The sequence below is a fragment of the Notolabrus celidotus genome, chromosome 6 (genome assembly GCF_009762535.1).
Source record: "Notolabrus celidotus isolate fNotCel1 chromosome 6, fNotCel1.pri, whole genome shotgun sequence".
NCBI classification, from domain to species: domain Eukaryota; kingdom Metazoa; phylum Chordata; class Actinopteri; order Labriformes; family Labridae; genus Notolabrus; species Notolabrus celidotus.
In genome coordinates, this window is record NC_048277.1 from 8,263,059 (window position 1) to 8,276,531 (window position 13,473).

At 40.3% G+C, this 13,473-nt stretch overlaps 1 protein-coding gene across 5 annotated transcripts in view; it reads right to left on the bottom strand.

Annotated features, from left to right (window-relative positions):
• The window catches only part of mical3a (microtubule associated monooxygenase, calponin and LIM domain containing 3a), a 136,281-nt gene that overhangs the window by 95,568 nt on the left and 27,240 nt on the right, over positions 1-13,473 (bottom strand). For 2 of the 5 annotated variants that reach the window (XM_034685266.1, XM_034685265.1), the window contains exon 1: positions 3,225-3,404. The gene's annotated coding sequence lies outside the window, so the exon portion shown is untranslated. Of the gene's footprint in view, positions 1-3,224; positions 3,405-7,732; positions 8,065-13,473 lie in introns of those variants that run through there. The other 3 variants (XM_034685261.1, XM_034685263.1, XM_034685264.1) reach the window with 3 other exon arrangements.

Consider the following 13,473-nt stretch of genomic DNA (forward strand, 5'->3'; position numbering starts at 1 on the left):
ACACTTCTTAGTACAAAAGTTGTCGGGCTGCACTTATCCTGGTAGTGACTGTTATGTCTGTTTTAAAGTGCTCTGTATTCAGACTTGCTTTAAAGATGCTGAAAGGAACTTTTGGTTTGTGCTGGTTTTGGCGCCCCCTGTGAGCAAGATGTATCGCTGTGCGGATCTTGTCCTGTACATGCCACGATAGTATCTTCTGACAAAAAAGCTCATAAGACTTTCTCCCAACAGTCAAACATGTCACTCAGTGTGAATATCTGCTGTGGAAAATGTTAAAAAGGGCAGTTTCTTCAGCAGGTTGTCAAATATCTGGTCCGATACCGACCCCTCAAAGCAGTTTCAGGGATAAAACTTACAATATAGAAATCGTCATTCGTGTTGCTTAAGGTCTAGTTTGCTTTTGTAGGTCATAAAGAGACATCAGTATTTATTTCAATCTAATTTATAAACACATGAAAACTTTTCACTCCTCATATTTAAGGAAATATTAAAACAGTAGGAAAGAATCATGTCCTGGCATTAGCAGCAGCTCTAGTACTTAACTGCGGTCCCCCAAAAAATGAGTCTGGATAGTTTCTTCTTGGGCAAGGTCAATATCAAAAGTCCCACCCCTTCTTGATTTGCCGCGGTGTTCCAAAAGTTGAACTTTATTAACTGAGAGCGTTGTGAGTGCAGAGACAAAAACAGTACAAAAACGCTGTCAGTGGACACAGGCCCCAATCTAAGAAATCTTAGCATAAGTTGCCATTTCAACATTTAAAAGCACAACTGATATCTTATATTTAACTCTTCGTCAAAACAAAAACTTTATATATCCACAAGGACATTCTTCCTATCCACAATCATTTATAGTAACACTTGGCGATTGTTGACACCTGATATGGGAGTTTTTCTGAGGAAGAATTATTTTGCAGGTGTCTTAAATGTTCGTTCTGGATTGGAAGAATGTTGTGGATATCTGAAATTATCATTTTGTCAAGAAAAAAAAGACTTGCCATACCTCCAGAACATTTTCTCATCTTAAATTAAGAAGGTACTTTACTTTTTCCTTTGCAGAATTACGACACCAGGTTGTGTTTAGCCATGGTGAGATCATGTGAGGACATACCAGATCATGTGTGCTCTGGCACACACTATAATCTGAATAACATTCTGTACAGAGGGATTCATTATTATTTTAATATCATGTTTGTGTTCATCTCTGAGATCCATGACAACAGTATCTCTGAAGTGCTGCATTGAATGCTGATCACTTGAGGTTACTTCTACCCATCTGACCCTGCTCCTCCCTGGGGAGCCAGACTGAAGCCTTTTCCTTTTCCTTCTTGTGCTGAGTCAGCGTCAAAACAAACATCCTCCTCCCACTCTGCTCCACATCCTGATCTCTTCATAAAAAACAGTGAGTTATGATAACACTCGCAGCCTAAGAGAGGCAGCACACCCCATCCAACGTGATCCTACCCTGAAAGACCCTGTGACCTAAGAGAAGACGTCCAAAGTCTGACCGTTAATCTGCTACAGTCTGCAGAGAAGGTGCATGAGCAGCAACAAAGGTCAATATCAGTGATCAATGGAACAAATGCTCCATCACTCCACCGAGACAGGATAAGAGTCTTTGTGGAAGGAGACACCCGTCAGGTCAGGACCTCATCGCTCCATTTAACCACAGACTGAGTCTTGTTGCTTTGTGACGTATGGTCCAATCTGGGTCAGTCTGAGACGTGTATATTGTTATTATTGTTAGGGTCAGAGTGCAGGCAGTCAACAAAAACAGACAGATCAAATTAAACCAGGCATGACAAGCTGACAAGTCTTTAGTCCAAGTGTCTGGAGCGTGCATGACATCAACCTTTGGACACACATCAGGTGTTTGTGAGCACCAAACTGCATCTCTCTGGTTATTTCAGCAGCATTATCATCTCTTCTCATGCCTCCTCTGTCTGAATGACTCTGTGAGCAAACAAGCTGCTAAAATGTCTCCTTTTTTATGAACACAGCAGAGAGAGTAAGAGAGAGAGAGCTATCAAGGTCAGAGTGTTTCTTCAACTGGAAAAGTTGCTGCATTGCCTTTGCAGACACAAACATGGCTCCTCACACAATAGTTAACATAGTAATGCTGTTGCTGTTTAAGTTGTGCATGAAATATTGGCTGAATTTCAGTCACTTCTTAAACGCATGAACTTTTCACCGCAGGGCCTGTCATGATTTATCTACATTTCAAATATTTGCGTTATTTTGGACCAAATATCTGCGTTTTAAATGTCTGATATTTCTTAACTTTGGCCTTAATGCAGCAGTTTTTCACTTTGTTTTTAAAGAGTGGTCTACGAATGGCTTTTTATTTTGTATTGATTTATTTTATTCTTATCATTAGTATTATTATTATTATTGCATATATCATGTTATTAAACTTACACATGGATTGTGGGGTGGGTTTGGGGTCAGGGAGGGGGTTAGGATTGAGATGCGGGGATCTTCTTTTCTTTTTCTTTTTTTTTAAATGTATTCTATTTATATGTACAGCACTTTGTAACAATGTCATTATATAAAAAAACACTTTGCAGATAAAGCCTGATTGATTAAGGTGACTGTTTTGACTTGCAGTAATGTCAAGGGCAGCACTGACTATCACTGCAAGTCTTAAAACACTCCATTAATAACATGTATTGACACTAAAGGGACAAATCCAGGGTGTATTTGAAAGTTTTGCACTTCAGTTGAGATTGTGTTATTTCAAAAAAAGTAGTAAAAAGTGTTGTATCATCATTTTAAATCATGAAGTCAGGCTGTTATTGTGAACAAGGCTGAGATGTGTAATCAAATGCCCTTGTCAATGAATAAGCAACAATCAACCATGGGTTTATCAACTACATATAGACAAATGTGCAGCAGTAAAAAGCTTTCACACCTCATAATGTGCTGCAGATCGAGATATTTGTATTTGACTGATGGTGAATGAGAGGATCCACATTCCACAGGCTGTCCTCTCCCATCTGTGACTGAGAGCTTCACTGAATTAAAGCGAGGCTGGCAGATGACCATTCATGCACCATTACAGCGATGTGCATGTGCTGAGCAGATACAATGTCAGATTTATTACAGCACCGAGTCGTTGGATCGTTAGCTGCTCTATTAAACCCGCCGGACCGTGACATTCCCAAACGTGTGCAGAGGTGCAGTCCGCGGATCCACGGTGCACCGTGTTCGTCAAGCGGTTTTCTTACCTTTAGGTCGTTTGTCTCTATAATCCAACAACATTATCCGGGAATAGGTACATGTCCGTGAGTAGATCCAGATTTCAAGGTAAAATCCACAGTTTTGATCAATTATTGAAGAGGGTAATGCTTGTTCAGTCCAGAGCAGGGAGCCACACCGCAGAGGAGAAGGCGCAACTTGAAACTGACAGAGAGGGATCGGTCGAGACCATTATGACAAGGAGAAGGGGGGCCGGCACGTCTGAAAACAACAACGCGGTCAAAACACACAGCAAGCGAATCAACAACAGCAAAATCCAGACTAAAAGAGATATATATAATCAAGCATATAGAACTGCATTCAGATAAAATTGTGTTTTGTGAGGATTTATTCAGATTTCTGCGGAAATATAAGGTGAGACTCCCCCCGCAGCTCCTTGGAGTGGACCTGCGTGTTTTAACTCAGTTTAATCCGATTGGTCTCTTCCAGCGTGACGCAGCACTACTGCTGCCTTCACATGGTGTCAGAAACATTAGAACTGCTTCACACAGCAGAGAAAGGCGGGAGGGTTTTTACACCATGGCCATTTTTAAGGAATTATGTAAAACTCAAATTTTCCTCCAGAACTTGTATGATATTGTTTGACTCTAGAAAATACTTACTGTACTCGACAGGAAAGATTTGGACCGGCTTGTGACAAAATAAGTAAAAATAAGTAAGCCTAATGATCGGCTAAATGAGTAACTAACTACATTGAATGGGAATGACAGTGATCAATAACAGTCGAGTCCATTTCAGTACACTCAAATACTCAAAAATGAAGTATCACAATTCATATTGATATTGAATTAAATGCTGCTCTAGAGTCAGCATTATTTGCTGATTAGCTCAGTTATCAGCAAGCTGCAACCTCCGGTCTCAAAATATGAAGCCCATGAATCAGAATCAGAACTTTATTCACAACGTATCTCAAGAATACAAAGAATTTGACTCCGGTATTTTTTGAGTACTCCCTGTACAAACTAAAGATAATCTTTGCAGCATTAATAAACATGCTAATAACCTGGTTCAAAAAACGGCTTAGGTCTACGTAGCTAGTTTCTCTATCGGCACACATTGTACGGGCGTGAATTTTTTTCTAATGCAACAGTTCAGAAGATATTAAGATTATGAGTTTTTGCCCAAATAAGGACATGTCTTGACTCCCGGACGGGAATACATAGCTTTTGGCTAGGAGGCTCACACTACGTCACACTATGCCTGGTTGAATTCCACATTACCAATATGGCTGCCACTGCCGATTGGCTTCAAAACAGCGCTTAGGAACAGATGGATGACGTCACGGATACTAGGTCCATTATTTATACAGTCTATGGTTATCCGTGTAATACAGTGTGCACAGCAGTCAAAAGTTTTACATGGCCTCTGTATAAGACAGATAGCCAGCATTGAAGCTGGGATAAGTCTTGCATTAGGTTGCGTGACATCCCTCACAATCATTCTGTTGTGTCTGTCTGCTGTGTCTTTACCGCCTCATGAAATCATGAAAAATAGACTGTAATTCCCGTTGAATTCTCAAACCCATTTGTTTATTTTCCAACAAAAGCACAGACGTGGATTGTGCCGTGGCTTCAGAGGGGCTGAAGTTTGCCTTACTGGAAAACCACTCTAGATTACAACTTGGGAAAATTATAACGTTCAAACAATCACTTTCAAATGGCAGACATCACATGGAAAACAGTATGGAGAGTCTTTGGCTGCTTCCCACAGACAGAAATATGCATCCCTGATACACTGCTTTGGTCTGTTTCAATCACGACACAATCCAAGACTTATACTCGTGCTACAAAAGCATATTGTAAATGTAAACAGCTGAGCAATCCACACTGCAAATCCACAGGTCCTATTTGAAGCTGTAATCATTATCCCACAGTAAATCTCTTGGTTAATTCAAAGGAAATGCCAATGAAATGCCAGCTTTGTTTCCATAACCCACGCAAATGTTGAAGCCAATGCAGCCTAAATATGCCAAAGCTAACAACTGGATCACAGCACATAAACAGTGCAACCTCAAAATGGGGCTGAGATAAAGTTCATCTTCTTTGATCGGTAATAGGCTTTTATTTTGTTATCCACCACATGGTCATGCTGAGCCTTCCCAGGCTGTGCAGGAAGGAAGAGCCCCTCTGTTACTATCAGCTCTCTGCAGGTTACAAATTCGGTCTCTTCCTCAAGCATCCAGAAAGACAGACACATTCCTCATGTCCTGTCACCTCCTGTCAGTGGACAGATATGCAGGTGTGGCTGGTTTGTGACAGCACACAGACACACAGCATTTGTAATTGCTGACAAACATGCAGTTTAAACCTCAACTTCAACAAAGACACATGGAAGGATTTGTCAGACTAGTTTTTGTTGTTCCTTCAACAGAGAGCACGTGAGTTGACAAGTGATTTAAAAAGCCTTAGTGCAAACATCTGTCCCATTCTAGTTGTGTGAAGGTAATTCAACCAGAAAAGCTTCAGAGGGAACAAAAAACAAATTTTTCAAGAGTGTCCAGGCAGCAACTCATTTACAAGTTACACAACACAGTGTACAACAGTTACTGGTCATCTTAAAGTCTTTAGTCAAAGCATCTGTAACCAGAGCTATCTCCCTCTAACACCTTTTACTTTTAAAAGATTCACAGAGACCATGTTCCCTAGACCCAAATCCTCCTGCAGCAGATTACAAGCTACAAGAATAGTGTATATAAACCTCTTTTCCCCATGTTGTGGTGCACAGACAGCAAAAGTAAGTCTTACAAAGACTGTAGCTTCCAGCATTTTTCAGATGAATAAAGTGTTGTAAGTAAGAGGGAGCATTTTAAGAATTGCCTTTTAAATGAGAACATGCAGTGATTTTGACCACAGGTAGATTAAGGAAGGATAGCCAACTCAAACACTAAGATAAACTACGTAGCTCTAAGCTACATATAGTCCAAAAAGGAGGAGGTAGAAGTACAGAGACAAGCACATTTCACACATGCATTCCAGAAAAATTCTTGAAATTTCAGGACAGCCTGTCCCTGAAATGTCCAGAGTTACTCACTCACACAAGACCCTAACAGTGGGAAGTTCTCTCTGTCAGACGGGAGGGGAGGGAGGTATCTCGTGAGTCTGACAGCTTACAGTTTTTTACTGTTGCATCAATGCTACATGTAAACACGTGTATTTACAGTATCTGCGAATGAGTAGAGAAGAAGCAGCTTCAGTACTTGCACAAAGATTGCATCAGCCATGTGACATAAACCTCAAACACCCCTGCTCTCTCTCGCGATGTGATTTCTCTTTAACTGTAGCTGTATTAACAAAGCAGCTCAAACAACCTGGTCACAGAAATTGTACTGAGGAGCTGCAGGAAGAAGTCTGGATAAAGTTGGGGTGAAAATGTAGCTGTTTGCATTCACAACTGCAGCTCTCCTTAAGACATTGGGGCCATTTCAGTAGTCTAGTGCATGTGTGAATACAACAATTGATAGACGAGGAGATACATTGATATGTACATTAAGTCAGACACCTCCCAGATTATAATGGATAGGATATACAGGACTATTTATGCAGTGTACTGTTTTAATTTCTGTTGTATGTTTACATTTGTTGCATGTCATTTGAAGCATATGAAGCATTCTGCAGTAAATTATTATTATTCTCGCTCCAGACTCATTTATTATGAAGGTCACACAATACTTTACAGAGAAAAAACACATTTAACCACTCACATTTAACCGTCAGTGTCAGGTGAATAAGGCATTTGCTGTTGAGTGTGTAAGAGCTTAATAACTCCCAAAACAAGGGTTCCCTCACTTTATTATTAAAGACACATTCACTGAGTTGGAAGATGAATAATCGTTCGTGAGGACACTTAAAATGCTGCTCATTCTTATGTAACTGTAAATATGAACATTGCATCATACCTCTGTGATGTTTTTGTGATACTGATATGAGGTTCAGACCTACGCTAATTAAAAACAGCAACGTTTTGACTGTGAGAGGAGAAGAAAGATGGCTGTCTGCACCACCACAAGGTTATTACACATGAGGTCTCTAATCGGAACAAGCTGCCCCAGATGAAGCGAACTGATTAGCTAATTAAAGAAACCACAGGGGGACACGGGATGTCACAAGGAGAGACAGAGAAAGGAGGACCTGGAGTCAAGAGGACGTCACACTGCCTGATCACAATGCATCACAGAGAGTTTCGGCACATTACCAAACAGCTATTAATGGCTGTGTGCACCTTGGTTCCCACCACGCCTCTGAGGTTTGTCATCAGCATTCACTGAGGATCAGAGGAAGCATGCACACAAAGAGCTGTCTACCTAAGGTGAGGCAGGGTGCACTCATTACCAACATAACAAAGGATTTACACATGATGTCATCCTAGAAATCTCCAAAGGCATCTGCCATATCACATTATAAAATACAGATGACAATGGACTGCATCAGATCTCCATTCATTCAGCAGATAAAAGAGGGAAAGAAGGTGAAGTACTCACTGTTCAGAGGGGAGACTGGCACGACCCGGCACTCCACAAGGTATTCCTCTGCCTAAGATTTGTTCTCTTTCTATTTTCTCCCCGGTCTCTCTCCCTCTGTCTCTCCTCCCGCCTTCTCCCCCTCTCTTCTCACCACAGCAAGATGCTGCCTGGACCAGTGCTCGCTGCCATGGTAACCAAGACTGGGGGGATTGTCATGTGACTGTCTCTCCCTGGGAGCTGATTGGTCGGATTTGGTGAAAGCGAGGAGGGAGGGAGGGATGGAGCCGGTGGAGGGGGTGGTGTCACATGCCCACCGGTTCCCAGATGGGAGGGATCCTCACTCAGGCCGCCTGCGAGCAAAAACAGACACAATGGGCGTCTTTTTAAGGTGGGGTTAGGCTGAAGTGAAGCTTTTACACAGACGAGAGGATTTCTATCGACTGACTGCCAAGACTTCTCCTTTTAAATCAAGATTTAGAGCTGTGACGGAGAGATCAGCACTCTTATGTGTTTCTTTATAAAGCAATTTAAAACAAAAACCCCGCCTTATCTCTCTACTCTTCTTTCTTTTAACGCCCCCAGCCACCAAAGACACTCCCAGACATGGCTCAGGCTACAAGATCCCAAAACTCCCACTGAGCTGGGAAGATCTGCTCTTAATTTCTGTGCAACAAACACTTTGAATTTGCTCCAGAGAAGTTTCACTACTGTTGAAATTAATGCCACTGAGACAATCCAGAGTTTAAGTGATGATCCTTTAAGGGCCTTTGCATGTGAGTTTGAATTGCAGTAGTATTCCAGATGTGGGACATTATGTTTCTAAACAGGGATTTATGCAAAAAGAATCTCAAGAAGCATTTTAAGTGACATTTTTTTTAAAAACAGAGTCACTGAAGAACTGTGAAACCACACAAAGGGGAAAGATAAGTGAAGTGAGCTCTCTGTGAGACTGAAACCAAATGTATTCCTTAAAAACAAGTTTTTTAATTAGCATGTTCATGTACATACAACAGTCAGTGTAGCTAAGTGGTGCCTGTCTTTAAATGTCCCTGCATGTCTTTGCATTTCACTTTGGCTTTAATTGTTAATCTTACTGATTTAATGGTTAGTGCCCTTTTTATTGCTTCATTGATTTTTAAATCTATTCTATTGTTTAACCTCTCATATTTATGGATTTCTCTTTTTTATCCAGTTTTTTTTTTCTTACAATGACCCCAAAGCTGTCTGTGACGATTTTATTTGTATCTGCTCTATTGTTGTCTGCACCTCATCTCTATAGTATAGAGTGTTCTGCCACAATGTGTCTGACATAGATGATTTTTAATGGATTCAATGCTCAGGGAAATTTGTATTGACAAAGAGTAACATTATATGGGTTTGAATACAAAGAAAATGAATTACAAATGAAAGTAAACATTTTTTATATACATATATATATATATATATATATATATATATATATATATATATATATATGTATATTAGAAATGTGTATGTCCTGGTAAAGGGGGAAATGGGGGGCGGGATAGAGAAGAGCGAAAACAGAGAGAAAAAATATTATATATCTTACACCTATTCAAGTTCATATAAATATATCATAAAATGATGTTGTACAGATGAATATCTGCACGTACATACACATCAGCATAAATAGGAGAGAATGAGAATAGGCTAGATAATCAACAAAATACATCTATAAACATTGGAAAAAGCCTTGGCTTCATCATGAGGTGTTGATGTGAGAGAGAACAAAAAAAGACTGTCAGCGTTATCACATTAATAGCAATGTGATTAATTTCCAAAATTAACTTCTTATAATTGAGTGCCTTTCCTTGTTTGTTTCTACACGCCATAGTTCAGCTGTGTTCCCTTGCCTTGATATGAAATAACGTCAACACTGCACTTTTCAATGGCACGTCAATTTAAACACTCTCAGACGGCTCAGCTGACAGGTTAAAGTATCAGCACTTTGTGTCAGACAGAATTAAAATATCTCTGAAGTACTCTGAGTTTGAGCTACCACCTACAAACTAAGCATACAGGTGCACACAGCTTATCAGACTGATGTCAGCGGGTGACAACATCACAAAAGTAAACAGAGCACTATTTTGGAGAGATAGAATCACCACAGACTTGAGGATAAGACTGAATCAAAGCTGCTAAATAGATGGAAACTGATTTCAGACCAGCCCACACTGAGGAAGACTCAGGTCTAAGGGACATTCCTCTGGTTGGCATATAGTGATGTGCCTTACCATCACAGGGAACAACAGTTTCACACACACAGGACCTGTATGAAACAGAGAGAGCAACCAAACTGGAACTCCTTAAAAGTGCAAAATCTGTCACATTAACCAGGGATCACTATGGATCACAAGTGAGTCACCAAAATGATATCAGAATAACTGCAGACCATACTGACACTGATTGGACATTTTGTGCATGCACCCCTGCATATTTCTTAATGTGTTACAACAATTAACTATTGAAATTCTGTGATAAATCATGATCACAATAATTAGTCATTAGACAGCTCTTGTCGGCACAGATACTTGTTTCCTTTACTGTTGTTATAAATGTGTGTATTAATCTGATTCCAGGTTTTGTAAGAGAAGTGTGAGTGACAAAACTTCCTCCATGATTGTTATTATTATTATTATTATTATCCATCCATCCATCCATTATCTTGACCGCTTATCCCGTTAGGGGTCACGGGGGGCTGGAGCCTATCCCAGCTGGCTTCGGGCGGAAGGCAGGGTACACCCTGGACAGGTCGCCAGCCTATCACAGGGCTAACACAGAGAGACAGACAACCATTCACGCACACACTCACACCTACGGGCAATTTAGAGTGATCAATCAACCTGAGCATGTTTTTGGATTGTGGGAGGAAGCCAGAGTACCCGGAGAGAACTCATGCATGCACGGGGAGAACATGCAAACTCATCATTATTATTTCTGATCTTCAATTTGTAGCATTAGTTCTTTATAAACACAACAGTACAACAGACACAGTCTTTCCTTGAAATTTGGCCCACTTTAATCATCTTTATATGATTCAAAATACATGACTTGGGTTCTATTCAGGGATGTTCCACTAAATAATCACGGACACAGCTCATGATATATTTAAATAAATAAAAGGAATGAATGCTGCTGCTCCAGGGGCCTGTATACAGAAATAACACAAGTGCCACTCGCCATCTGAGTGCAACTTGACCTGCTGGCCTTATACACTTTAACCTCTCCTACAGGGGCTGCAGATAGGGATATAATTAGAGCTGCAGAAACAAGGCACACTACATGTCTTCATATGGTCTGCCTTTGCACACAGACAAACATTCAGTAAGTAAAACAAAACAGTTCTGGGTCACTGCGACATACATTACTGAGGCTGACGGCTGTTTCTGCTCCCGCTGGTAACAACAAAATGACCTTACTGTATTTCCTGAATAAGAGGATTTAATTAAATCACTCTCTTGGCTGTAAGTGCAGCTACAAGAGTTATAAGAACACAGAAACCTACACTGTGCCAAGGGCATGTGCATGAACTGCCTGTGTGCCTTAATTGCATAATGATAAGCGCCCTGCTGTTCCACATTTTACAGGCGTTTTACAGGCCTGAAAGTTTGAGAGGAACTTGGCAGAGACCAGCAGCAGTGACAGAAGCATTTAGCTGCTGAGTGAAAGAGAGAGAAAAAACTTCCCATGTTAATTTGGGCAGTAAAAGATTTCAGAAAAAGAGCCTGTGTGTTTTACAGCCCATTTGAGCGAAAGTAGGTCCCTGTCAATTTCACGCTCATTCCCAATGATGACATGAGTAATCTTGGTCCAGGCTTGTTGTCCAGACTGTTGTGTAACGCTCCAGGACTGATCCAGTTAAGCCTGAGATGAGAAATGCTCTCATTTTGGCAGAATATTTAAGGGCTGATGTCATGATTTGCCTTTAAGGAACTCAAAAATATGTCTCACTGGTCCTGCATCTCTCAGAGTTAGTAGTCATCTGTTATGTTTTTTTCAACAATCCTTTTGTTTAGGGCCAATCAGGGCATGTTGTTTTCTCTTTATTTTGATGATAACAAATTAAGTTTGGATGGTTTTTGGAGATCTCTATTTCACGTCAGAGTTGCAAAAGCACAAACAAACATACAGCAGTCCTAACAAACCTCATTGGTGTATTGTTGTTGGGTCTCTGTTAATATTATCCTGAGATAACATTTGTTGTGAATTGGTGCTATATAAATAAAGATTGATTGATTGATTGACAAGTAAACAAGCTCTGTTTTGTCAGGATAATTAGATAAACTAATTCCTTATAATGGGGAAACAGGCTTTGTTATAAGGAGATAACAAGAGAAGATGTGAGGAAAAAAAACTGAAACTAACTCATAAAAACCAGCATTGATCTGAAGTAGGGTTGTTCAGAAAAGCAACTTATTTACTCGTCGTTATAGAGGAAATCTAACTTCTAAAAACACTCTGAAAATAGTCAACATTAAGAACACTGGATAAGAGTCTGTGGAAACAATGCCAAGTGTGGCTAAGGTTAGCAGAGCTAGCACCACCAGCCTTCAGTCCTCCTAGCAGGTTAATGTCCTCCTGCCTGTGCTGGTTACACATTGGTTCGGTAGAGTGGTTATGTGTCAGTTTAACCATACACAACTTTATCTCCATTTACTTGATCAACATACTGACAAACCACGCCACACTACCAGGTGACATCTGTCAACTGTGCTTGTTTACATCCATGTAGTAGAGAATTATAGCAATATGGCAGCAGGCGTGAAGCTACAGCCCTGGCCCATATGACCGTAATTGAGGCCTACAGTAATATAAGTATTAGTGATTAGTTATACTGACTAGTTATTCTGGTACCTACTAGCCAGAGTGACAAGGTTTAGGATTGTTTAGTCGACTTTAAGAGCACATCTCAAATCTCAAGATAAGAGCTAGCATGTTTCAACAGGACCAGCTTTATTGAGATTACCAGAAAAATGAGTTCAGATCTGGAGGAAACAACTGAATGTAACCTGTCATCCAGATGGAAAAGGCGTTGTTTTCTCAAGATAATGAGTCAAATGAATCTGTTTTAATGGGGAAACAATCTTTGATTTAACAAGACAACAAGAAACATAAGACCCGATCACTGGAAAACAACTGAAGTAAACTTGTTATCATTGGAAAATCAGCGTTGGTGTCTTGAAATGAAAAGATAAGCAAATCAAGATTGCTTAAAAGACAAGCAGAAACTACTCCATCATGCGGAAACGGATTGAATAAAATGTGAAGACGAATGCCTTAACAGAAACTTTGAAATAAAGAGGAAATGTGTAATGTGACAACCATCCGGACAATCACAGTGACCCGTTGTTGTTGTTCTTGTGTTCAGTCATTTTGTCCTGCACTTTTACAGTGAAAGTCTAGAGGGATTTTTGTGTAGCCCTGTCCATTCCTGAAGGACCGAAATAGACGCTGACATTTGGACACATTGCTCAGCTGGACACGGACAAAAATCCAGACACCTGCCGTCTTTGGGCGTGTCTATAGTCCCATTAATCATACACACCCTTGCCTGGTCACTACTTGTAGGATTGTATATACATTTCAACAGTGAATTTAAAGCATAGTGCTATTTCTGATGCTTTTATTAAGCCTATCTTCACTCATGTTTCTCTGATTCTGCTGTACGATTGTAGTACAAAGGCTGTCCAAAGTCATTAAATATGTAGCTCAAACATCGCACTGAGGATGTCTATGCA